Source organism: Podarcis liolepis (assembly GCF_965112155.1).
Source record: "Podarcis liolepis genome assembly, chromosome: 5".
NCBI lineage: Eukaryota > Metazoa > Chordata > Lepidosauria > Squamata > Lacertidae > Podarcis > Podarcis liolepis.
In genome coordinates, this window is record NC_139556.1 from 76,853,604 (window position 1) to 76,880,581 (window position 26,978).

Below are 26,978 nucleotides of genomic sequence, written 5' to 3' on the forward strand. Positions count from 1 at the left end.
AAATGTTTGCCTTGATTTTGAAGGTAAAATGGATGGTCTCTCTCTCTCTCTCTCTCCTAACATTATAAGGCTGTTAAGAGCTAAGAGGAAACAATGCAATCTACTGGTAATTAAGCAGAAAATATCTGCAACCTTTTTATTCCAGAAACACACACTAAGCAAATGTTTAACTAAGTTAATGTTTGATGAAGCAGAACTTTCATTGCTTAATCCATTTTTAAAAGTCTGGTCAATATTGGTTATCAATCAAGTGCTGGTCCAATACATTTTGCTGCCTGAGACCAAGGGTGAGTCTGCTATGAAACGAATGAAACTTAATCTTTCGGGCCCCTAATCTAATCGGGCCCAAGAAGTGACTTTAGTCAACATAGCTTTTTTTATATAAAGGTCTAGTAGATGCAATTTGAGTTGCACAACTCAAATTGATTCTTTGTTGTATGTATTTCAATAATCCCAAAGTTTGAGAGTCACTAGCACAGATGTTGTAACGGTTGTTGCAAGCAACCCCATTGAAGAAGATAACCCAGTGGCTATCCAGACCTCATTGCTGGCCCCAAAAATATAGATCCATCATTGCCTGAGGCAAAGATGGACTCTCCTACATTCTTCAAAAAGAAACATCAACACTGGTGATTGGTCAATGTCCTCCATTGTACCTGAAGATAGCCCAGGAAGGAGAGAACAACATGGTTTTGATGAAAGTCTAAAAAAGGACTACATGACATGCAATACCTTTCATAATCCTATTTTGCGTTATCAAGAAACACATTTATAATGAAGCCGAATTAGTTGTTTGGTTGCCCATAAGGGTCAAGTATGAGGTACTAGTTGTATTTTGCTTTGAAGCCCATAAAGTAATGGATCACATATCCTTATGCAACAGGGAGGCATATAAGCCTATGCACCAATTAAAGCCAATCTTCTTTTCTATCACTGTGTCAGTTTAGGACTACATCTGGAAGCAGGGCCTTTACCACTGTTGCCCCTCGGCTCTGGAATGCAGTTCCCAAGAAGATAAACATTCTTGCTTAACCAGAATGGGTGTTAAACTATTTTATTTGAGTTTATAAGTAGTCTTTCAGATGATTTGGTAGGGATGGTATTCAGCTATATATGTGTTTTGTAATTTTTTGTGGAGGTGGGGATGTAGGAGAAACCCCGAGCCTCTGAGAAAAGCATCTTAAAATGTGATTTGTTGTTGTTGTTGTTTAGTCGTTTAGTTGTGTCCAACTCTTCGTAACCCCATGGACCAGAGCACGCCAAGCACTTCTGTCTTCTACTGCCTCCTGCAGTTTGGTCAAACTCATGCTGGTAGCTTTGAGAACACTATCCAACCATCTCGTCCTCTGTCGTCCCCTTCTCCTTGTGCCCTCCATCTTTCCCAACATGAGGGTCTTTTCCAGGGAGTCTTCTCTTCTCATGAGGTGGCCAAAGTATTGGAGCCTCAGCTTCATGATTTGTCCTTCCAGTGAGCACTAAGGGCTGGTTTCCTTAAGAATGGATAGGTTTGATCTTTGTGCAGTCCATGGGACTCTCAAGAGTCTCCTCCAGCACCATAATTCAAAAGCATCAATTCTTCAGTGATCAGCCTTCTTTATGGTCCAGCTCTCACTTCCATACATCATGTGATTTAGCTAAGCTAAATATAATGCAACCAGTGCATAGATCAACATTTTAACAGCTTATTTCACAGTATTGTATATATTTCCAGATGTGCTTCTTTCTTTTTAATGTATGGTGCTTATTTAGTTTCAGGGTTAGTTAGTTTTTCCCCCATAGCATCACAATTAATCAAATATTTTCCCTTATAAGAAACCTATTTGCTATGGAAAGCTGCTGTGAAGATTCTGATCATTATATCTATCCTCTGCTGGTAAACAACATTTAAAACCCCCAACTAAATCTATCCAGATTTGACATTCCTTTGCATAATTAGCTTTTACAGCAATGCTTTTAACAGTTTCCTCTAAAACTCTTGGGGGGTTGTTGTACTAATTAAAATTCAGGAAATTAGTTCAGAGATTCAAAAATATAATAAACTACTGAGTGCCTCTTAGCTTTGAATACTGTCTCTGATATAGTCAACAGAGGATTAATTGGCAATTTTGAAAGATCAGGGTCTGAAATTGGGAAGCTTGGCAACCAGACCAATATCCTGACCTTCTTGCTGACCACAGATGCAGCAAAACCTGGAAGTCACAAGTGTGGGGTGATTAGCAAAGCAATTCGGAGCATGGCATACTCTGATGAGTATATTGGTATGACACACTTGGGAAGGGCTGTAGCAGGATCTGCCTTGCATGCAGAAGGTCCTTTGTTCATCCTCTGGCATCTTCAGGTAGGGTTGAGAGAAACATCTGTCTAACAGCCTGGTTGAAAATGAATGTGTTTTACCTGGCACCTAATGATATGGAATGCTGGTGTCAGGTGAGCCTCACTGGGGAGAGCATTCCACAAGCAGAGAACCAACACTGAAAAGGCCTATTCTTGCGTTGTCAGCCTCCAGACATCCCATGGCGGAGGTACATGAGGAAGGACTTCAGGTGAAGATCGCTGGGTCCAGGACACAACCCAATTAAAGGAACTGGAACCTATAAATGTGCTTGCCTTCTGGAATCTTGTGTGTGTGTGTGTGTGTGTGAGAGAGAGAGAGACACTCGAATTCAGGACGCAAGAGAGAAACCTGATAAGAGGAAGGCACGCTTGGCAAATCCACACTGTGATCAACTCCCGCCCGGAAACCAACGTCCCCACTGTGGAAGGACGTGTGAATCAAGAATTGGCCTCCACAGTCACTTACGGACTCATTGTTAAAACCGTGTTTATGGAAGACAATCTTACTCGGCTACGAGTGATCGCCAAAGAAGTGTGTGTGTGTGAGAGAGAGGGGGGGGACTGAGTAATTAGGAGTAGCTTTTTAGTCAATTTAGGATTCTAAAAGATAAATGAGCCAAATGTCAGGTCATATACTAAAAAGGTGGTTTTGTCCCAAAGAAAGAAAGATATTTTTGAGCATTTTAGTGATGCATCTTCACTTTTGGACATTCCAGTTTTCTTTCATTCCAGAGGTAGTCCTATTATCCTATGGGTCCATGGGAGACTGTGCTCTCTGACAATTGATTTCTGAAGGTTCTGTATCTTTGAAATGTGTTATACAATAGGATTCATTCCTGTATGCCGAACAGTTGAAATCAGTAAAAAGCACACTTTTCTTTGTGTTAACAAATTGTATTGAGTTCAGCTGAATGGCTGTAGCAACTGTTGAATGATTTATGCTATGAAACCTAGTGCTCAACAGAAAGCAAACAAACCTTTGTGCTATATATGGAAAGCAGCACAGCGCTAGACACAAGCCACAAAGCACCCATCCACCTGTCACTTTTCAGATTTCTCCGATGGATATTCCCAGAATCAAAAGCAACAGTATATTAGCACATGCTATGTTTTGTTCTACCTATGTTATATTAAACACTACCTCTATAATAGTAATCTGGCACAGATCTTTACACTATTCTGCTCTGAAATACAAAATACAGAGTAATAAAAACTAACTAGGGAATAATAATAATAATAATAATAATAATAATTAAACTACATCACAACATATTTAAAATCAACAATTAAAATACAATTTATCTCAAAAGTCAGCATAGACTGCACCTTAGGTTTCAAAGGCCTGTCTGAATAGGAAGGCCTTTGCCTGTTAGCAGAAGGATAACAGCCAATCTAGCTTCTCTTGGTAGGGAATTCTTCTGCTAGGAGCCATCCATTGGTTCCAGTCCTACCCTCTGGAGCAGGAGAAAACAAGCTTACTCAATCTTCAACGTGACCCTTCACCAGTCCTTTAGATCAGGCATTGGCAAACTCTGGCCCTCCAGATGTTTGGGACTACAATTCCCATCATCCCTGACCACTGGTCCTGTTAGCTAGGGTTTATGGGAATTGTAGTCCCAAACATCTGGAGCTTTAGATATTTGAAGATGGCTATAATATCTCCTCTTATCCATATTAAACATACCCAACTCCCTCATAAGGCTTAGGTTCCAGACCCTTGGTCATACTGAGCATTATCCTCTGCATATATTCCAGATTGTCAATACAGTGGTGCCTCGCAAGACGAAAAGAATTCGTTCTGTGGGTCTTTTCGTCTTGCGATGTTTTTCGTCTTGCAAAGCACGGTCCGTCGCAACTGCGCCTCTTCAAGCGGCTTTAAAAAAAAAGTGCAAGACGTTTTCGTCTTGCGAAGCAAGCCCATAGGGAAATTCGTCTAGCGAAGCAACGCAAAAACGGAAAACCCTTTCGTCTAGTGAGTTTTCGTCTTGCAAGGCATTCGTCTTGCGGGGCACCACTGTAACCTTCTTAAATTGTGGGGCAATCAGGAATAATATAAAATCCTCTTGCTTCTCGTTTTCGTAACTTGCCAGACCTAAGGCAACTCTAGATTATGTTAAACTTCATGTGATGCAGAGGTGTATCCTTACATATGAACCTTCATCCCACCTGCCTCCTTACTTTCAGCCCAGTTACCTCCATGCAGGCTCACCTGTGCTATACAGGAGCCTGTGCTTATGTCCAGCCCTGCAAAGGACATCAGCTGCATGTTTGGTTTACCACTTTATAACAAAGTCAACTATATCTTGTGGGAACTAATTAAAATACAATCTCTTGCAGCAAAACGCATTAAGAAAATACAGCATACAGTTGTAATGTACAGAATGCAATCTTCCAAAATGAATTAAATCAATAAGACCATTCAAATTGCAATAGCACATGTCTTTGCGCTGTAGAGTTTATAAATATGCCATGTACATACTTATCAAAAGCTGGAATGCTTGAGGAATTCATTCTTTGTGGATTTATGTACAAACTTCCCAGATCTGTACCTCTGTACATGGGAGCCTTCATGAATATAGTGAGCCCCCAACTCCAGATATTCACACTCCAACACAAGGAGGGCCCTCGGGCCTTGGGACCAGGCAGCATATCCCCCATGCAATTCATATCATGTGGGGGAACTGAACACTCAAATAGGGTTCAAGTAATTGGGAATTCCAAAATCAGAGGAAACATGCAGGTGGGAATTTTTGAAGCATCACTACCTGAGCTTTGCTAAATAAATAAAAGAAGACCTCTATTTTTGCAAAGAGAGGATAATGGAACCGGATCAGTTTGTAAGCTGTTTCTGAAAGCAGGGAGAAAGCATTCATTTCTATCTGTTAAATATCCTCAGCTGTGTTTTGCATGAAGAACTGGATGACAGATTTATCAAATGCAAAGGGACAAACAAAATTAGGAGGGATTGCAAATACTGCATTTGCTTCCACACGAAGCACATGAAATGCGAACTTCAATTAACCTGATCCAGTTCAAACTTGAAAATATATTGTCAAGCATCTCACATTGGAACACAGTGGATCCAGGCAGGTGATGTTGCTATCTAAGCCTAGCAGCCATCCACTGAGCTTGTTTTTGTTTGGTCCGATGCTATTCCCCTGCTAGGAAGCGCAAGGATTTTCCTCAATTTGTTTTCATTTCATGATGCACCAGCGCCAAGCACAGCCTGAAGAGCACAACAAACCAAAAGCTTTCTTCGAGGTAGCAAAGCCCCAGCTGAGCTCAAAAGCAGCCAGTTGATGATTCAGATGGGGCTTTAATAATTTTGAATGCATGCTCATTAGCAGCAGCAGCAGCAGCAGCAGCAGCAGCAGCAGCAGAAAGCACTGGCCTGGCAACTTTCAAACACAGGAAGTCCTCTTCTAATTTTATTTATAAGTGGAAAGTAATTTAGGTGGCAACCCACAGTGAATGACCTGGAGTTGAATAAATGTCACAGTCCACAGCCTCACAAGAGTGGGGCTCTCTCCCCTGGTTCTTTTCCTTTCAGAAAACAGTGCTCAGATTAAAGTCCGGTGTCTGGGTGAGTCTGCTTCTGCTAGCCATGCAATGCTGCAGCTGGGTGCATTGTTGAAGCCAGCCTGGGGAGGGGGGGGGGGACAAGATGAAGCCATCTGCTGTGCACATGCATGCCAGCAGCTCCATATCATGGGAGGGGGCAGGCTTGATAGGCTTCACTTCAGTTTATTAATTCACTCACATCAAAGAACCCCAGGATAATGCAGCTGGTGAATACATCCCCCCCCCTTATCTCCGCTTTAACATTCTTCCCCTTGCATTCCACATGCATGGCCTTGATAACAAAATGGTTGGTGCTTCATCCTGGAATCCGACATCAAGGTTTCATCAGCTGGCTCTTCAGGCAAGGACCAGGGGGTTGGACTAGATGGCTCTTGCGACCTATACATGCCTTAGATTCTATACAAATACAAAGGCAGACTATAGTAGCATATGTGGGGACTTTTAGTGGCTTTTAGTGTGGACAGGGGCTCTCAGGGGTGTCGGCCGATCCCTGTTGATTATTTGATGGAGTTTTGTGGAAGTATGCATGAGAGGGGCTTGTCTGTACAGACAATGAGAGAGAAACTTCCTGCTCTATCCTTTTAGGCAAAGAGAAGAAGAAGAAGTTTGGACTTGATATCCCACTTTATCATTACCCTAAGGAGTCTCAAAGGGACGCGGGTGGCGCTGTGGGTTAAACCACAGAGCCTAGGACTTGCTGATCAGAAGGTCGGTGGTTCGAATCCCCACGACAAGGTGAGCTCCCGTTGCTCGTTCCCTACTCCTGCCAACCTAGTGCAAAGTGCAAGTAGATAAATAGGTACTGCTCAGGCGGGAAGGTAAACGGCGTTTCCGTGTGCTGCTCTGGTTCGCCAGAGGCGGCTTTGTCATGCTGGCCACATGACCCGGAAGCTGTACGCTGGCTCCCTTGGCCAATAAAGCGAGATGAGCGCCGCAACCCCAGAGTTGGTCACGACTGGACCTAATGTTCAGGGGTCCCTTTACCTTTAAGGAGTCTCAAAGCGGCTCACAATCTCCTTTTCCTTCCTCCCCCACAACAAACACTCTGTGAGGTGAGTGGGGCTGAGAGACTTCAGATAAGTGCGACTAGCCCAAGGTCATCCAGCAGCTGCATGTGGAGGAGTGGGGACGCGAACCCGGTTCACCAGATTACGAGTCCACTGCTCTTAGCAGTGGTTAAGAGTGGCTCTCCAAGGTCTTCAGAATCTACATGATGCCAGAAGGCTGGGTGTGGGCACAGCCATGGACTTTGGAGGCTGGATAGTTCATTTGCCTAGATATGCTGAAGGGGCTAAAGACTCATTGGTTGTTGGTGTATACCTCACCTTTTGTTCCATGCAGCACTAGGGGGCTCTATGGGTTGGTGATCTGGTGGCAGTTCATTAAACTAGACACAAAGCCACATCAAGGCATGAAACCCTGTAGTGTGCATCAGAACAGCACTATCTCATAGAGTCCATTCATACTTCCACTTGTCCCATGCCCTAGAAAGCATGGACCCCAGAAGTTTTCCACTTATCCTGTGGTTTCTAGGGATGGGCCTAAGCAGTTTTCTGTTTGTCCCACTGGTTTCCCCAGGAAAACCCACTCTTTACCACTGAGATGGAGCAAATGTCAATATGTATAAAACCTGACTGACATTTGTTCCAATGTAGTGGTAAAGAGCAGGTTTTTGTGGGGTAAAAGGGTGGGATAAGTAGAAGTGTGGACACAGTTCTAGCCTCTAGGCAAATGACCCCAGGTCTGCTGGCTTGTGGAGCAGTTGCAACAACAATGGGACCATGCTCCCACTAGCTTGTGTACAATAGTACCTTGGTTCTCAAACTTAATCCGTCCCAGAAGTCCATTCCAAAACCGAAGCATTCCAAAACCAAGGCGCGTTTTCCCATAGAAAATAATGCAAAATGGATTAATCCATTCCAGATTTAAAAACAACCCCTAAAACAGCAATTGAACATGAATTTTATTATCTAACAAGACCATAGATCCATAAAATGAAAGCAGTAATCTATGTACTGTACTATAAAATAAATAAGACATTATTATAGATGATACCTGCACTGATGGTAGTCATTGTTTGGATGGGGGGCTTTTATCCATTTCCATTCACATCAGTAGCTGAACTAGGTTCCATACAGTCACAAAAATAAATTAACTAAAAAAGCCTCAACAAGAAAAACAGAATAAATAACAAAAACCAAAGCGCCAAACGTAATCCGTTCCAGAAGTCCATTTGACTACTGAAATGTTCAAAAACCAAGACACAGCTTCTGATTTGTGCAGGCGACCCAGAAACAATAACCGACAGCTGTATCAGACGTTCAGCTTCCGAAAAACATTTGAAAACCAGAACACTTACTTCCGGGTTTTTGGTGTTTGAGAACCAAGGTGTTTGAGAACCAAGGTACCACTGTACCCTCATCTAATGGTTGCATGCACACAGCCTGAGGCTTCTCCTACATGAAAGCTGTTGCTGCTCTTCCCTCTTCAAGCCCCTCCTGGTTCTAGGAGACAGTGTGGTGGAGAATGGCCCATCTGAACAGCTTCTTCCCCCATCACAGCCTGCATGCCCATCTCCATCTCTGACGGCTCTGTGGTGTTTGCCCTCCTAGGTGGGTCATAAGGAAAGGGTTAAATGAGTGTGAAGTGATTGGCCAGTGGGAACCCAAGGGGAGGAGTTGAGCGTTGGAGAAGGAAGAGGGAGGATACATCTGTGGGTTGGTCTAGTTTTGATGTGAGAGAGTGAGAGAAACTGTTAGGAGGAGTCAGATAGAGAGTTGGGATAATCAGTTAGAAGTTATTCGGAAGGTATAGGCCAGTAAAGAAACTAAGAATAAGAAACTGACAAGAAAAATTATCTGAAACCATAAACTTGTTAATGCATATAAAATAAACTTGCTTATTTGATTTAATGTTAACAACTGTCTGGACTCTGTGTGTACCCGAGAGAAAGGGGTTGGTGGCAGCGGGGAAGCAATCACAGTGGTGGCACAGGGATCAATAGACCGTCAAACGTCCGGGGACCCTGTGTGATCGCCACAGGCTCTGACTATTCCTCTTTCCCCTGCCCTGGCTTCTGCCTTGTGGGTGGTGCCAAACCCCATAAATCGCTGGTCTCCTGCCTCTGACACACACTCATCAGAACCCTGCCAGTTCCTGACAGAGATTCTCCACAGCAAGGGGAGCAGAGCTCATTTCTATATGAAAGGAATATTTGATCAGAATTTCATAGCAATTTCATTTATTATACTAACTCTTTAAATAGTAACTTCATTGATTATTCTATTTTATTCACTATATTTGTATGCCATTGGATGGCTAACATACCTTCACATATATTCACATGCTTTTTTACCTAAAGGATATAGTAGCATTGTGCAAAATGTGTGAAACAGTCCTCAAACCAGTGACTCTAAAAAAACAAGATGCGCAATCTTCAACTAGTTCTTTGAAGATTGGCCCACACAGTACTTGTTAAATTGTCCACAAAGTCATAAAAAGAAATGAGAGGTTTAATATTAAAGGAGGGAAAACGGTGTCATTTCTAGTCTTTCTTGTTTCCGAAAGAGAGATGAAATGTACTTGAAATTAAGACTCTTCCATTAAGCTTATGATGCAATATTTATAAAGGCAAAAAAGGAGAAGGATGGAGAGGTGCCTTCTATATTAAAATACATATAAAAAACATTTATTTCCTGGATCTGCTCTCTACTGTTTATAAATATTTAAGGAAGTTAAAGTAATTTCATTATGCTACTTTTACTTTCTGACCTAGAGTGCAATTTTGCTTCAAAACTATTAACTGGGGGAAAATGTTGTTAACCTGGAAAGGTGGCTTCATCTAAGCATTATACTTTTCTCACTTAGGCCATATTCACACCATACATTTAAAGCATTATGGTATCAACATGGCTTCTCCCACAGAATCCTGGGAGCTCTACGTGGTTTGTTAAGGGTGCTGAAAGTTGTGAGGAGACCCCTATTCTCCTCTCAGAGCTACACTTGCCAGAGTTCCCTGGGAAGAGGGATGGACAATTAAACCACTCTGGGAATTGTAGCTCTTAGAGGGAAATTGGATCTCCTAACAACTCTTAGCAACCTTAACTACAGCTCCAAGACTTCTTTGAGAGAAGCCATGGCAATTTAAAGTGGTATGATGTTGCCCATGCTGTGAATGGGGCCTTAATTCTACTTAGTTACATCTGTTACAGTCCATTTTATAAAAAATTCCTTCCAGTAGCACCTTAAAGACCAACTAAGTTACTTCTTGGTATGAGCTTTCGTGTGCATGCACACTTCTTCAGATACACTGAAGTCCATTTTATGAAAATCAAATTGTCACTGGTTTCATAGCTGAGTGATAATTTGAACTTAGGTCTTCCAAGTCCTCATCCTGCACTCAAGAGACTCCACAACACTGGTTTACAGAATAAAGGTAAAGGTAAAGGACCCCTGGATGGTTAAGTCCAGTCAAAGGCAACTACGTGGTCATCTCACTTTCAGGTCGAGGGAGCCGGCATTTTTCCACAGACAGGTTTCCAGGCCATGTGGCCAGTATGACTAAACTGCTTCTGGCACAATGGAACACTGTGGTGTAAGCCAGAGCGCACGGAAATGCGGTTTACCTTCCCGCCACAGCAGTACTTAATCATCTACTTGTACTGGCATGCTTTCAAACTGCTAGATTGACAGGAGCTGGGCAGGCAGGAGTCTTTCCCAACCCTATCTGAAGATGTTGGTGATTAAACCTAGACCTGTTTTGCATGCACAACATGTGCTCTGCTACTGAGCCAGTGCAAAGGTATTAGGCGACTGATGCTTTGAGATAGGCTATTCTGTGTGCCCATCTATAAAAACTGCTGCTACATCATAATCACTATTCTCATGCATTCGTTCAGTTGACCTGCTGCTACCATCACTTCCCTAATAGGCACTCTCATTTCTGGGTTGCTTCCAAGTAAGTTCTACACAGAGTAATATAATTTAGTCATGTACATTAATTTCCATGGGTCTTCTCTGAGTATGGCTAACTTTGGCTAGAACTCACTGTTTTCAACTTCAAATGGTAACATTTACCCTTGTTAGCAGCCAAGCATAAAGAGGCTGCTCAAGAAAGCGAGCTTTTAGACAACCAACCTATTGCCCATTCATTCTGATTTGTTTGTAGGAAGACTAGAGGACATGCTATCACTGTATCATCTCACATCTCACATTAAATTTCCCAGTCCCTTTTCTGATTGCAAAAAGTCTGGGGAAGTGGGTTTGTTGGGCAAGAGTTCCCAATCAACTATAATTGTGAAACTTGAATTAGCAGGTGTATGAGATTGAATCCTACCTGGAAGTAGCAATAACTTGTAAGTGCCCAAGGAAAGCCAGAATGCATAGCACAGCTTTTTAGAGCTTGTCATGCATCAGCTTTGTGCCAGCATTCACGCAATTTATGTGGATATCTGCAACAGAGCATAGCCACATTATGGCCTAATAAAAGTGTATCATGTATATATTTACAGCACATTGGCCCCTTCCAATATGAAATCTATTCCATAAGGTGTAGAACTGACAAGGATTTGCAATTCTAAAGCAAAAGATGGGGAATTTGCGAATTCGTTCAGCACAGCGGATGATGCCTCTTCATTTAATCCTTCCAAAAACTGCCACTGAAAAATAGTGAGGTAGAACAGCTAAGCATCATCAATTATTTGGTAATTTTAGAGGTTGTAAAGTGAGACCTGCTAAGATCCTTTTTACTACGAACTTCTGAAATTTATGTATGGTTCCTGAGACTTTTTGCATGGAAGGTCCCATTTCATCTGCATCACTTTGAAGGTTCAAAAGACATCTCTTCATCTGACAGCCCTAAAAGTGTCACCTGAGGAGGAATCTCCAAATACATTTCAAAGGACACTTTTGGGCAAGCGCTGTAGGAGAGATGGCATTTTTTGAGACTAAGGCCCTTGGCAACTAGCTGCAGCCATGTCCTTGTTGAAAATGTCACCCAAGACCTAGAAAGCTAAGGCTGAAAAAGAACAGCAGTCATCTTCCACAATAAAAATAATAATGCATTTATGAGACTTGGTTTCTGGTAGGCAGCCATGTGGCATGTCAGGTGCTGGTAGAGATGAAGCTCTGGTGGTTCTTAATGGAGTGTTCATCAACCTTCCCCTAAGGGCCTATCTCTTTTGCGTGTAACATGATATCACTGATGGTGAATGATTTATATGTGTTTTACAGTAGTGGATAGTGTGGTGGAGCTTCATCACATACCTGACTTCCCTCCTTCTGAGTCACTTCTGCATAACAGGTCAGATATGGGGAGGTGATCGCCGGATTGATACAGTGTCTCTGGCTCTGCTGATCCATCTGCACTGCACCAGCCTAACTGCTGACTCCCCCTCTCCATCCTATACAGCAGGAGAGAGGTCAGGTCAGGTGAGCGTACCATCCACTGCTGATGTTCTGAAATAATGCAATATGTACCTTTTGGAATTTTTTACCCCAAGAGCTAATGTTGCTGCTTATATGCACAGGAATGGTAGTACTGTTTGGTTTAGAATGTGGGATTTGTATCCCCACCCCCACCCCAATTTATTCCCTTAGAGGTGTTTATTGAAATATGAAATGGTATATAACAAAATGAAGGGGAAAGGTCAAGGGGAATGGCTCCACAGCTGGAGTTCCACATTTAGCAAACCTCACCCTCCCCAATGTCATATAATGATGTCAATAATTCTTCATTAAATCATCATCCACGGTGATCTAAAGGAAGGGAGGGGGAGTTTCATAATATCAATAGCTTGATATAAACGATTCTTTTCCCATATCTAATCAATTGGATCTGAAGGTCAGATGCATAGAACTCAGCAGCGGTCCTCACAAACTGTTTGGGTTCTCTACCAAACCTAAGAAAAATAAATATTTACATTTAAGAATATATATATATATATATATATATATATGCAGGTTTTGGTGTCCTCGGGTGTCTTCCCGTGTAAAAGTTGGGGTGTCTAGGCGACGTTTCGACGAGGTCTCACTCGTCATCTTCAGGCTGGTGCTTTCGGCTTCTTGTTACTGGAACAGAGCGGGATCTCAGTGTTTGAGTTCCTATAAATACTGTAGAGGGGTGTGGTGTATTGCCTCAAAAGTTCTGGGCAGAGGGGAAGTTCCCAGGCTAGTGTTCTTTTCTTCTTTTGTTCCTTAATTACTTGAGGGATATCTTGAGTGATTTCTTGAGTGATATTCTGAGTACCACTTAGGTGGGTCATTAGGTGTGGATTAGTTGCTAAAGCCTTCGTGTCTTGACCTCTTGAATTTGTGAAGAGTTTTTCTGGGAAGATGGCTGTACTGCACTTAGTTGTGCTTTGGCTTGGCTTCGTGTATAGGGGCGAGCTGTGGTTTTGTGCCCTGTGCCAGCCAGATCTGTGTAGGGATTGCAGGGGGGTGCAGCATCCGGAGGTGCCACTATGGTTTGGTTACTGGATGGTGTCTGTAATTTATCTGTGGAGAGGGTCTGGGTTTGGGTCTGGTGTGGTTGATTGGTGGTGGCGTTCTGTGTGCCTCTGGATCTGGTGTCGGTTTTTGTGGGGAGGGCTAATTTCCAGATGTCTGGCAGGCGGGACGTGTCGTCACGCTTGTTCATGTTGTGAGGGTGTTTCTCTATCTCGATGGCTTCCATGATTATTCTCTTGTGGTGATGTTCCATGTTAAAGAGCAATTTGGAATCTGCAAAATTAATTTCGTGTCCTGTTTCTTTCATGTGTTGGAAAAGAGAGGAAGATTTTTCTTCTTTTTTGACGGCATTCTTGTGTTCTGCGATACGTGCATTTATTCGTCTGTTTGTTTGTCCAATGTACGTGGCTGGGCAGACTTTGCAGGGTATTTCATAGACCCCTTGGTTTTCCAACTGGATTTTATCTTTGGGGTTTCTGAGGATATTGGCTATTTTTTGGTTGGTGCAAAAGGCTGTTTTGATATTGTGTTTATGGAGGATTTTGCTAATTTTATCTGTAGTGCCCTTGATATAAGGAAGGAGGGCCATGCCATTGTTTTCTTCCGTGTCTTGGTTTTTGGGGGGTGTTTCTTTTTGGATTAGCTTCTTAACCCTGTTTTGCTGGTATCCATTGGCGATTAACACATTTGAGAGATTCTGTAACTCAGTTGTCAAGTGGTCTTTGTCAGCCAGGCGTTTGGTTCTGGAGATGAGGGTCTTGGCTACGGAGTTTATTTGTGCAGGGTGGTGGTGTGATTGAGCATGTAAGTAGCGGTTGGTGTGTGTTTTTTTCCGGTAGATAGTGTGTCCTAGGGAGCCATCAGGTTTTTTGTAGATTAGGACGTCAAGGAAGGGAAGCTGGTTGTTGGCTTCTATTTCCATAGTGAATTGTATTTTGGGGTGTAGGCTGTTGAGATGTGTGAGGAAGCTATCTAGTTTTTCTTTCCCGTGTGGCCAAATTACAAAGGTGTCGTCAACATATCTGAGCCAAAGTTTGGGTTTGTGTTCTGACTTGTCTAAAGCATTGGTTTCAAAGTGTTCCATGTACAGATTTGCGATGACCGGTGAGAGGGGTGATCCCATAGGTGCTCCTTCTATCTGTTTGTATCTTTGTCCATTGTGGATGAAGTACGTGTTGGTTAGGCAGTGGTTGGTCAGGTCCAGGATGTATTCGGGGGGATTGTATTTGTTTTGAATGGCTGTCAAGGCTTCATTAATGGGCACTTGTGTGAAGAGAGATACAACATCGAAGCTCACAAGTAGGTCATCGGGATGTAGGTTTTGCTTCTTTATTGTTTCTATGAACTGGAAGGAGTTTGTAACGTGTGAAGAGATGGATTCTGCATAGGGCTGAAGTTGCTTAGCGAGAAATTTAGCGAGATTTTGTAGAGGTGAGCCTATGGAGCTGACTATTGGTCTGAGTGGTGTTCCTAGCCGTCTGGAGAGCTGAAACTGAGACCTCACATAAGACAGACACACACACCAACAAACTCCACAAACTAGAGAGACGCCAGAAGCCCAGCCACCCTCCACAACAACCCATGAAACAAACAGTACATAACATATCAGACAGGATCCTCACCTCAACTGAAACCAAAGTACTCTCCAAAGGTTTCAACTTTGCAGTTACCCCGAGACGCATCCCCACGGAAAACATCATATGCGGAGTCGAAGCTAGCCTAACCAAAATCAACCCAGATGAAGCCAATAAAATCAGACTTGAAGTCACCAACATCCTCTGCTCCAGCAAACCACCCAGAAGCAATTTACACAAAGAAGAACAGAAAGCACTCACCAACCTGAGGAAAGACAACAACATAATCATTCTCCCAGCAGACAAAGGTAATGCCACTGTTGTGATGAACACATCGGACTACCAAGCAAAACTATCAAATCTACTCCAAGACCCTACCTACCAACCTATAAAAACAGATCCCACCACCTATCTGGAAAAAACCACCAAATCCAAAATAAAAGCCTCTCCTATCAGTGAAGAAATCCAGCTAAGAATCATCCCCAGAGAAAAATCATCCAGATGCCCCAAACTCTACGGCCTCCCCAAGATACACAAAGAAGGAACACCACTCAGACCAATAGTCAGCTCCATAGGCTCACCTCTACAAAATCTCGCTAAATTTCTCGCTAAGCAACTTCAGCCCTATGCAGAATCCATCTCTTCACACGTTACAAACTCCTTCCAGTTCATAGAAACAATAAAGAAGCAAAACCTACATCCCGATGACCTACTTGTGAGCTTCGATGTTGTATCTCTCTTCACACAAGTGCCCATTAATGAAGCCTTGACAGCCATTCAAAACAAATACAATCCCCCCGAATACATCCTGGACCTGACCAACCACTGCCTAACCAACACGTACTTCATCCACAATGGACAAAGATACAAACAGATAGAAGGAGCACCTATGGGATCACCCCTCTCACCGGTCATCGCAAATCTGTACATGGAACACTTTGAAACCAATGCTTTAGACAAGTCAGAACACAAACCCAAACTTTGGCTCAGATATGTTGACGACACCTTTGTAATTTGGCCACACGGGAAAGAAAAACTAGATAGCTTCCTCACACATCTCAACAGCCTACACCCCAAAATACAATTCACTATGGAAATAGAAGCCAACAACCAGCTTCCCTTCCTTGACGTCCTAATCTACAAAAAACCTGATGGCTCCCTAGGACACACTATCTACCGGAAAAAAACACACACCAACCGCTACTTACATGCTCAATCACACCACCACCCTGCACAAATAAACTCCGTAGCCAAGACCCTCATCTCCAGAACCAAACGCCTGGCTGACAAAGACCACTTGACAACTGAGTTACAGAATCTCTCAAATGTGTTAATCGCCAATGGATACCAGCAAAACAGGGTTAAGAAGCTAATCCAAAAAGAAACACCCCCCAAAAACCAAGACACGGAAGAAAACAATGGCATGGCCCTCCTTCCTTATATCAAGGGCACTACAGATAAAATTAGCAAAATCCTCCATAAACACAATATCAAAACAGCCTTTTGCACCAACCAAAAAATAGCCAATATCCTCAGAAACCCCAAAGATAAAATCCAGTTGGAAAACCAAGGGGTCTATGAAATACCCTGCAAAGTCTGCCCAGCCACGTACATTGGACAAACAAACAGACGAATAAATGCACGTATCGCAGAACACAAGAATGCCGTCAAAAAAGAAGAAAAATCTTCCTCTCTTTTCCAACACATGAAAGAAACAGGACACGAAATTAATTTTGCAGATTCCAAATTGCTCTTTAACATGGAACATCACCACAAGAGAATAATCATGGAAGCCATCGAGATAGAGAAACACCCTCACAACATGAACAAGCGTGACGACACGTCCCGCCTGCCAGACATCTGGAAATTAGCCCTCCCCACAAAAACCGACACCAGATCCAGAGGCACACAGAACGCCACCACCAATCAACCACACCAGACCCAAACCCAGACCCTCTCCACAGATAAATTACAGACACCATCCAGTAACCAAACCATAGTGGCACCTCCGGATGCTGCACCCCCCTGCAATCCCTACACAGATCTGGCTGGCACAGGGCACAAAACCACAGCTCGCCCCTATACACGAAGCCAAGCCAAAGCACAACTAAGTGCAGTACAGCCATCTTCCCAGAAAAACTCTTCACAAATTCAAGAGGTCAAGACACGAAGGCTTTAGCAACTAATCCACACCTAATGACCCACCTAAGTGGTACTCAGAATATCACTCAAGAAATCACTCAAGATATCCCTCAAGTAATTAAGGAACAAAAGAAGAAAAGAACACTAGCCTGGGAACTTCCCCTCTGCCCAGAACTTTTGAGGCAATACACCACACCCCTCTACAGTATTTATAGGAACTCAAACACTGAGATCCCGCTCTGTTCCAGTAACAAGAAGCCGAAAGCACCAGCCTGAAGATGACGAGTGAGACCTCGTCGAAACGTCGCCTAGACACCCCAACTTTTACACGGGAAGACACCCGAGGACACCAAAACCTGCATTCCTGTACCCGTGAAAATCTACGAAAACAAATATCTCACCTCTACGGGGAGGAAACCTTCCAGCTGACAAGAACCTACGAGAAACTAGAAATCCGAAGAGCCACCATCTTATGTGATCTCTTGTTCCTACGCAACTGCCGAGACAACAACTTAATTCCCACATGCTTCCAACTTAAATTCCACTCTAAAACCCCAGCTACCGAAAGGATCCTGAAACGAACTGAACTATCCCTAATCAGAAACGAACTACATAAGAAAAGATACCTACTAAACCAAACCAACAAAGATCTGCTCACTCTTCACCTCAAACTCTGTAACAAAATCCACCCTGCACTCTGGGACAAATGCAAACAACTAGCCGTCTGGAGAGCTGAAACTGAGACCTCACATAAGACAGACACACACACCAACAAACTCCACAAACTAGAGAGACGCCAGAAGCCCAGCCACCCTCCACAACAACCCATGAAACAAACAGTACATAACATATCAGACAGGATCCTCACCTCAACTGAAACCAAAGTACTCTCCAAAGGTTTCAACTTTGCAGTTACCCCGAGACGCATCCCCACGGAAAACATCATATGCGGAGTCGAAGCTAGCCTAACCAAAATCAACCCAGATGAAGCCAATAAAATCAGACTTGAAGTCACCAACATCCTCTGCTCCAGCAAACCACCCAGAAGCAATTTACACAAAGAAGAACAGAAAGCACTCACCAACCTGAGGAAAGACAACAACATAATCATTCTCCCAGCAGACAAAGGTAATGCCACTGTTGTGATGAACACATCGGACTACCAAGCAAAACTATCAAATCTACTCCAAGACCCTACCTACCAACCTATAAAAACAGATCCCACCACCTATCTGGAAAAAACCACCAAATCCAAAATAAAAGCCTCTCCTATCAGTGAAGAAATCCAGCTAAGAATCATCCCCAGAGAAAAATCATCCAGATGCCCCAAACTCTACGGCCTCCCCAAGATACACAAAGAAGGAACACCACTCAGACCAATAGTCAGCTCCATAGGCTCACCTCTACAAAATCTCGCTAAATTTCTCGCTAAGCAACTTCAGCCCTATGCAGAATCCATCTCTTCACACGTTACAAACTCCTTCCAGTTCATAGAAACAATAAAGAAGCAAAACCTACATCCCGATGACCTACTTGTGAGCTTCGATGTTGTATCTCTCTTCACACAAGTGCCCATTAATGAAGCCTTGACAGCCATTCAAAACAAATACAATCCCCCCGAATACATCCTGGACCTGACCAACCACTGCCTAACCAACACGTACTTCATCCACAATGGACAAAGATACAAACAGATAGAAGGAGCACCTATGGGATCACCCCTCTCACCGGTCATCGCAAATCTGTACATGGAACACTTTGAAACCAATGCTTTAGACAAGTCAGAACACAAACCCAAACTTTGGCTCAGATATGTTGACGACACCTTTGTAATTTGGCCACACGGGAAAGAAAAACTAGATAGCTTCCTCACACATCTCAACAGCCTACACCCCAAAATACAATTCACTATGGAAATAGAAGCCAACAACCAGCTTCCCTTCCTTGACGTCCTAATCTACAAAAAACCTGATGGCTCCCTAGGACACACTATCTACCGGAAAAAAACACACACCAACCGCTACTTACATGCTCAATCACACCACCACCCTGCACAAATAAACTCCGTAGCCAAGACCCTCATCTCCAGAACCAAACGCCTGGCTGACAAAGACCACTTGACAACTGAGTTACAGAATCTCTCAAATGTGTTAATCGCCAATGGATACCAGCAAAACAGGGTTAAGAAGCTAATCCAAAAAGAAACACCCCCCAAAAACCAAGACACGGAAGAAAACAATGGCATGGCCCTCCTTCCTTATATCAAGGGCACTACAGATAAAATTAGCAAAATCCTCCATAAACACAATATCAAAACAGCCTTTTGCACCAACCAAAAAATAGCCAATATCCTCAGAAACCCCAAAGATAAAATCCAGTTGGAAAACCAAGGGGTCTATGAAATACCCTGCAAAGTCTGCCCAGCCACGTACATTGGACAAACAAACAGACGAATAAATGCACGTATCGCAGAACACAAGAATGCCGTCAAAAAAGAAGAAAAATCTTCCTCTCTTTTCCAACACATGAAAGAAACAGGACACGAAATTAATTTTGCAGATTCCAAATTGCTCTTTAACATGGAACATCACCACAAGAGAATAATCATGGAAGCCATCGAGATAGAGAAACACCCTCACAACATGAACAAGCGTGACGACACGTCCCGCCTGCCAGACATCTGGAAATTAGCCCTCCCCACAAAAACCGACACCAGATCCAGAGGCACACAGAACGCCACCACCAATCAACCACACCAGACCCAAACCCAGACCCTCTCCACAGATAAATTACAGACACCATCCAGTAACCAAACCATAGTGGCACCTCCGGATGCTGCACCCCCCTGCAATCCCTACACAGATCTGGCTGGCACAGGGCACAAAACCACAGCTCGCCCCTATACACGAAGCCAAGCCAAAGCACAACTAAGTGCAGTACAGCCATCTTCCCAGAAAAACTCTTCACAAATTCAAGAGGTCAAGACACGAAGGCTTTAGCAACTAATCCACACCTAATGACCCACCTAAGTGGTACTCAGAATATCACTCAAGAAATCACTCAAGATATCCCTCAAGTAATTAAGGAACAAAAGAAGAAAAGAACACTAGCCTGGGAACTTCCCCTCTGCCCAGAACTTTTGAGGCAATACACCACACCCCTCTACAGTATTTATAGGAACTCAAACACTGAGATCCCGCTCTGTTCCAGTAACAAGAAGCCGAAAGCACCAGCCTGAAGATGACGAGTGAGACCTCGTCGAAACGTCGCCTAGACACCCCAACTTTTACACGGGAAGACACCCGAGGACACCAAAACCTGCATTCCTGTACCCGTGAAAATCTACGAAAACATATATATATATATATATATATATATATATATATATATTTCTCCATGCAGCTTGTTAGATTAACAGTTCAAATGGAGCAATGTGTTGGCGGGATTAAAGACCCCTGAGATACTTTACCAAACTAAAATCTGTGCTATAAGCCTTTTATCCTTTTAATCCTTTACATATTTTCCACCATGTGCATAACAAGTGAGGCTACACAGTTTTAACCTGTAAGACAGAAATATCCTGGGGACGGCCTCCTGTGCTGAGTTGGCTGAGGCCAGCTTTGCGTAGGCAGCACTGATGTGGATCCAGTGCTCTGTTTTTCTTTCTAATCCCCAGGAAGTTTGAATTTTCAGTAGCTCTGGAGAATTTCCAGCTGGTTGCATCTGCTTCTTGTCCTATGATAACTGGTATGTAGGCTTTTAAAAATAAGATTAGTAAATGACACTGCCAGATGAGTTTTGCATTTATCTCTTTGGAAGATTATATACAGGTTTACCTAAAAGGTATTGTATTAGCAACAATGCAAGAGCTACACAAATTAAATAGCAGTTATACAGGTTCACAATCTTCAGCTTTTGGTGATATAATTTAATCCTCAGCCCAATCAAGTGCATTAAGTCAGCAATCATAGCATGAATTTGGAAACATAGAAACATAGCCTTAGTATTAATTTGACTGCTTTCAAACACACAGCCCTCCCCCATACTATCCTCAGTGTTGATGGGGACATTGGCCTGCATGACTTGTGAACTCAAAGAACCATTAAGTCCAACCCTTTGTCAATGCAGGAAAACCACTACTACTACAGTAATAAAGGTAAAGGACCTCTGGATGGTTAAGTCCAATCAAAGGCGACTATGGGGTGCGGCGCTCATCTCGCTTCAGGCCGAGGGAGCCGGCATTTGTCCTCAGACAGCTTTCTGGGTCATGTGGCCAGCATGACTAAACCGCTTCTGGCGCAACAGAACACCATGACGGAAACCAGAGCACACGGAAACACCGTTTACCTTCCCACCACAGCAGTACCTATTTATCTACTTGCACTGGTATGCTTTTGAACTGCTAGGCTGGCAGGAGCTGGGACAGAACAATGGGAGCTCACCCCATTGCGGGGATTCAAACTGCTGATCTTCTGATCAGCAAGCCCAAGAGGCTCAATGGTTTAGACCACAGCGCCTCTACTACAGTATCCCAGCCTGAGGGGTGGCCACCTAAGCTTACTCAAAAACCTATGTTCCACTGTTGATCAGCTCATACCATCAGGAAGTTTTTCTTAAACTCCTTTTCTTCTCATTTGAACCCATTAGCTTGGGCCATGCCCAACCCGCATTTGGAAGTGGTACAATCCAGTAACAGATGCATCAAGTATGCCTGCAGCTTGGTTCATGGTTTGTCTACAATAAACTGGAAATATAAACCAAATGTTATTTTTGTTTTTGTTTTGATTTTTAAAAACAGTTCTGAGAGAGAATGCCATCAGCACTTTTCCAAATTAAACAAATAAATGATCAATCATGGCAGTGTCAAGAGACGAAGCAAAAGTCTACTTTTGTGTTATTAGATTAGAATGAAGTCTTCGATTGTTGCTTTTGCGAGGAGTAAATGTGCAGGGGTTCTCTGCCCCCCTCCCAGCTGTGGCTCCACAATTCTCTCCTGTAAGCACTATGATAACATATAGCCTTCAGTCAAGACATTTTCTTCTACAAAACACCAATATAAGATATTTTATTGTGCACAAAGTAGAAAGGAATGGCTCACAAATTTTCATTCTCCCCATTCCATTATTGGTTAAGAATAATGAATTGCAAATGCGAATGCACAGAAAAAAAGAATGTCTCAGAAATGCATTATAATGAACAATCACTGCCCACCAGGAATTAAAATAGGTATAAATAACACGGTAACATAACAGTATTTTATTCCTCCACACCACATCAAAACTACAAAACGAAGTTCAGAGAGACGTTAGATTCTAGGTCCCCCCCCTACAGTTCTATAATGCTTCAAATTATAAATGTGTTATTCATAATAACCAAATTATAATAAGATTTACAATTTGAACAGTATTTTTGCTGTCTCTCTCCTCCCTTGGAATTCTGCCACTCTCATTCCCCCCCCCCCTTTGTAGATTAATAACAAAATAATGCATTCAAAAATTATCAGAAATAATTTTTATGAGATCAAATTTTGGTGAAATTCTACTGTGTGGGGTTCGTGTTTTATAGATCCGACAGCATGCTTTATAGATCTGCCAGACTAGTAGCAGATGGATTCACCTGGCAACATAAGGAGAGTCACCTCCTGCATAGCTCATTTATCAATAATGTCTACTTAGAAATCTATAGAGCTGAAACAAAACCATGTAATATGTACTTTTCAATAAGAACTGTCACATGGAAAAAAACTAGAGCAATCAACATGCTATTCTAAGACCATTAAAACATTCCAAAAATAGGTCAGTAAACAATAGTAGACTTTATTTAACAGCAAGCAACTAATCATATTTCATCCCAAACAATTCTCCTTTTGAAAGGGCTAATTGGCTGCATGGTGGGAGTTCTATGTAGGTGGAAAATATCAGAAAAGACTTGAATTCAACTGTTAAATTCTATTCCTGCTTTTAGCTTCTTTTTACAGCCCTACCTATGTCACAATAAATATGTGTCTGTTAAGGTTAAAGGCATCTGAAAGTGTGGTGAAAAGGATTGACCACACCATCTGCTGCATCCCTAAGCAATTTTCAGGAGCAGGAAATTTTCAGCAGAAGGAGGAGCAGGATATACGGAGACAGTTCATTGTTTCATCTTACTCAATACTCTACAATGACAGGCAGGATCTACATATATAGGGCAGATATGATGGGGAACCTGTTTGCCAACAGATGTTGTACTCTCCTCATTCCTGACCATTGGCAATGCTTGCTGGGACTAATGGGAGTTGGAGTCCAACAACATCTGGAGCGCAGGAGGTTCCGCTAGTGTTTCAAGAACAGGGGTATTTCCCATCCTAACCTGGAGATGGAACCATTTGAATCGGGGACCTCCTACATACAAAGCACCTACGAATGAGTTTCTAATGTGTTGTGGCCATTCTTCCAGCCAAGCCCTTCCTCATGTTCCCTCTTGGGGCTCTCAACTTCCGTGGACAGAATAGAATCTATTCTAATGCACTCTCACTTTTCTGTTCATTTCCTCCTTGTTCTCTTCCTATTCACCCCACTTTCACTGTCCCATCAAATGTACCACCATCATAAACTTTATTGCACTAGCCAAAGGCCGTGGCATCATTCACAAAGGGAACAAAAAGAAAAGCAACAATAACCGTAAAAACCATAAAAACATCAGGCACTGCAAATACAATAAACCACGGTCACGTCTCCTAATAGTTATTTGTTGCATACGATAGAATAGCAGGGGGTTCTCAGGTAGAATGTGGCAGCTTAAACGTCCAAATCACCTGTGCAATTGACCGCTATTTCATCTAGTTCTTTCCCCCTGATCTTCTTAGCTGCCAATGCATATAGTGCTACTTTATAAGTTACAAAGTCATCAGTCATCACATGCACAAATATCTATATTCCTGATGTGAGGCACTGAATATCAGATCTCTGTTTGTATGCTGGTCTTGCACCGAGAAGCCCCAGTGTCTGCTTACATGCATCAAGAAATGAAAGGATCCCGCGAATAGCATGCACATTCAACATATTTTTTTAATGCAGCATAAGTTTCCAGGGGTACCAGACAAGGTTTCCAGAGTCTGTGTTTCCTTTTGGAACAATGAGGCACAACAGTGTCTTTATGATCTATGGATTTATGTATATGTACAACCTGAACCTAGGGACGCAGGTGGCGCTTTGGGTTAAACCACAGAGCCTAGGACTTGCCAAACAGAAGGTCGGTGGTTCAAATCCCCACAACGGGGTGAGCTCCCATTGCTTGGTCCCTGCTCCTGCCAACCTAGCAGTTCGAAAGCATGTCAAAGTTCAAGTAGATAAATAGGTACCACTCCGGCGGGAAGGTAAACGGAGTTTCCATGCGCTGCTCTGGTTCGCCAGAAGCGGCTTAGTCATGCTGGCCTCATGACCCGGAAGCTGTACGCCGGCTCCCTTGGCCAATAAAGCGAGATGAGCGCCGCAACCCCAGAGTCGGCCACGACTGGACCTAATGGTCAGGGTTCCCTTTACCTTTACCTTTACTACAACCTGAACCTAGATGGAGAGAGGGCAGAGAATTCACATTGGAAGAGGGTTCTGTTCCTTCCATTGCTGCAGCCTCAGATTCGAAGACAATCGAAACATCATGTCTGCCCCTCTCTGCAGAATAAAATAGACTGCCTATTTCATGCTCACCCTCCAGCTTACAAAACTGACACTTTTTCCATCACCCACTGCAATTCTGCTTCTGCCCCCTGAAACTCAGGCCATTTGTCTCTGCTGTCTCTAACTTCAGAGAGGGGCTTTCCTCATTTTCTGTCCAGCCCAGAGTATCTCAGTTAACAGCCTTCTTAATGGGTTTGCCTTGACCATTCCAGTCATTACCTCTTGATGGTTCTTCCACCAGGCAGTTTCCTGGACACAGGGGGGGGGGGCGGCTTTAAATTCCAGCCCCCCACTAGATCCAGGAATTTACGGGTTTGCTTAAATTCTAACCCTGTACTGAACCCAGATATTTTAGGGGAGTCTTGCCTCCCCTCAACTTATAACAATATTTTGAGGCATACTTTATTTGAGAAACGTTCTCACAATCCTTTGACATAAAGTATGATTCAAATACCGTTTGCTTTGCAAATCAGATCAGAAAATTAATTTTCATTAAGGCATTTTTGAATGTTCTTGGGAACATTGACATGAACTCTATCTTCATTAATTTTGGCTTGCTGGAGTATCTGATGAAATCCAAGTTTATCACTGACTGGTTCATTAAACTATCAAACTAACTCAAACATTTGATTCCATCAGTCAAACACTTTATGCTATGCCCTGTGATATCAGTCAATCAAACATAAATTTAATCAATCTGGGCTGATTTTAGCCTCACTTCCACAATCAGAGACAGTGATGAGAATGAAGTCCAGCATCCAATAAATTAGGATTCGTACTGAATCACAATCACAGCTTTTTCAGTCTACACAGAAAATTTACTGATTATGGACGAATGGCCAACTCAGACTGTGACACAACAGTGAAAAATCAGCCTTAGGACTAACTAAAAGAAAAGCCAAAACACTGCTAATACAAGATGAGGAAGCTGTGTGAGTTTAAGAGGGGGCAAATTATATTGCTTCATTTTACGGTTATATCTGGAGCACTCCACCCACTTCAATCTTTAAAACATCTAATCATTGTCAGTTTTTGAGCTGATTATTTATCCTACTGCTGTCCTCAGGATTATTGGAAAAGGTTTTCCATTCTAGCAACTGGAATCCAACATTCTGCATTACCCATCTGCTTAATTAGACTTTGGGTTTAGCAAAGACTGCACACACACATGCGCGCGCGCACACACACACACACCACACACACACTTTCTGCTATGGGAGGAATATGTTAATCAGGTATTTCTTAAGTGGCACTGGACTGAATCCTCACAGTGCATTTGAATTTTGGCAAGTATCTTGTTTACTGAATTTCTAGCCAGATTAATATATTGCCCAAAGAGCCAATGTTCCAGTGTTTACACGGCACTTGATTTTTAAAATATTGTGATCACCATACAACAGCAGCTGGCTAAATATATCAGCGAGCTATTCCAGCACTACCACTGCCATTCAAGGCACGTTCCCATAGAATAGCAGAGCCACAGCTTTTCAAAGGTACCTCAGGAAGAGAAATATATAAGAAGATCCAGAGGGGATATACTAGATTGGTGCATTTCCTATGAGCACCATAGTTGGGTGGATAGGAGAGGAAAAGGGGAGGAACACTTGGCTATTTAACAGCTAAGGCTGTAACCCTAACCTCACTTACTTGAGGGTAAGTCCCAATTAATTCAACAGAACTTACTTTTGAGAAGTCATAATTAGGATTACTCTGTAAAATCTCTAAAATGGATAACAATGTGATGCTTTCCACATGTTTTGGACTACAACTTCCATCAGTCTCAGCCAACATGACACATAGTCAAGGATGTTGGAAGTCGTAGTTCAGATATTCTAGGGTTGCCAGACGGCTGGAATTTCCCGGACATAGCTGGCAGTCGGCCGTGGAAAGCTGTGTCTAGGTGGAAATTGCTGAAGTGTCTAGGAAAATCCAGATGTATGGAAACCCATATTGGTAGTGCTGCAGAAAAGTGTCCGGATTTGCACCTTTTGAAAAATGGCAACCCTAAGATATTCATGAGTAATCAAACTTTGAAACTGAATTGATTCATAAGAAATAAACTTGATGATATTTCTTTGTCTTTGTTTTCACTGTGCAATCCCTGTAAAAGAGACAATACATATTTTTGTTAAGAAAAATAGTACAAATTTGTACTATACCTTCATAAACATGGAATTAACAGATTCATTAAGATTCTGGTCCTTGCACCATCATCAAAAATAGTGTTATCTGGGTTCCTAAT